Consider the following 1,852-nt stretch of genomic DNA (forward strand, 5'->3'; position numbering starts at 1 on the left):
TATTAACATTATCACTCATGAAGCTAGAACATTCATTATTGAGAAGAAAGAGTAGGCTTTCAAATCATCTTTAGACAATGTATAGATGTCCCTGGAAGTAAACGAGGTGATACCAGTATACCTAAGCATATATATGTACAGTTGACCCTTGAACAACATGGGGATTAGGGGCACCGACCCCCACGCAGTCAAACTTATATAAAGTTATATAAATATAACTTTATAATCAGCCCTCTGTACCCATGGTTCTGCATTCAAGATTAAACCAATCATGGATCATGTAGTACTGCAGTATTTATTTTTAAAAATCTGTGTATAACTGGACCTGCACAGCTTTAACCTGTGTGGTTCAAGGTTCAGCTGTATAATAAATTGCATTGTTAGTCCCAATTCTCTACTCTTTTCTACATCCATGCTCTTCACCACATATGCAGTGCCCTCCTATTCAGGATGCTCTTGAGATATGCCATAGACAATGTGATTGGTGTCAGTTATGACATAAACAGAGTCTTAAAGTGTTTGTGTGTTTGGGTTTGCTTGCTCTTTTCCTTCTACCATTTTCATGAGAAGAACATGCCAGGCAAGCCCAGAAGGTCCCAGGAGGAGGATGAGTCACTTGGTACAGACACTTTCCATAACCCAGTGGAGGCCAAAAGAACTACCCAACCAAATACAGTCTAGATCAACCAACACTTCATCAGCATGTAGACATGTTATAATCCACTGAGTTTGAGTGTGACTTTGTTATGTAGCATTATTGTGTCTGTAGATAGTTGATACGTATGAAACATATATGTATATGTTTATACATATATGCAATATGTAGGTACATATGTATATGTATAAGCCTCAAAAACTTTAATTATAATATTTTATTTCCTGCTACAGATAATTACTATACAGTATCATGAACCTTAAAACTTTTTTAAAATATATATTTTCCTGTATGTTTATAGGATCCTTTCTGGTAGGTAGCAAATATTTATACTTCAGTGATTTTTTAAGAGGCATTTATTTGCCTTGGGAAGCTGGGATATTATTTGCATAGCCTTCTACTGGGTCTAGGTCATTGTGTTGTATTCAGTATGATTCAGTGACTATAATGATGATGGTCAAACTGTGCAGTAGCAAATTACCACTGCAAAAAATGTTCTGTTGTAAACCTTTAATTCCTTTCTAAATTCCAATAGAACAGAAATATTGGCATTCAATTCAACAGGGCATCATCTTAATTTCAATTTACTGAGGGAATTCCAGGTGTTGAACCATTACTGCAAGTGTGGCTCCATAATCATCAATATAGTTCCTAGATTTTCTCATCATAGTTCACTCAAAGATACGTAAAAATTGGCAATGTCACGTCATAAATGGTGCAGGAAGTAATAGGGAAAGAAAACATGTGAAGAACAGTTTGAAGCATCAGAGGGAAAGGTGTAAGAGAGGAAAGAAGGGGCTTTGTTAAATTCTGAGCAGTTTTGCAGCAGATCAGATGGGGGCATTGGATGAAGCCTTATAAGAAAGTATTTAGCCATTAAATGAATTTGTACGTGCAAATCATTCAGAATAGTCCCTGGCATAGATTAAGTGCTCAAAAAATGTTGAAACATTTTGTTTCAAATATTTGAAACAAAGCAAAATAAAAATTAAATCCCCTAGAAGATACCCTTGAAAATAAGTACTTTCTCCTTGTATTTTAACATTTGAAATAAGCCTTAATTATATTCACATGCCTTTAAGGGCATGAAACTTTGCAGATTAAACACAAATGCACAGTCATTATCTTTTAGCCACATGATCCTTAGACAATGGAAATACACAAAGATATTTTCTATTATTTCTCTTTATTCTTCTC

Source organism: Lagenorhynchus albirostris, chromosome 15 (assembly GCF_949774975.1).
Source record: "Lagenorhynchus albirostris chromosome 15, mLagAlb1.1, whole genome shotgun sequence".
NCBI lineage: Eukaryota > Metazoa > Chordata > Mammalia > Artiodactyla > Delphinidae > Lagenorhynchus > Lagenorhynchus albirostris.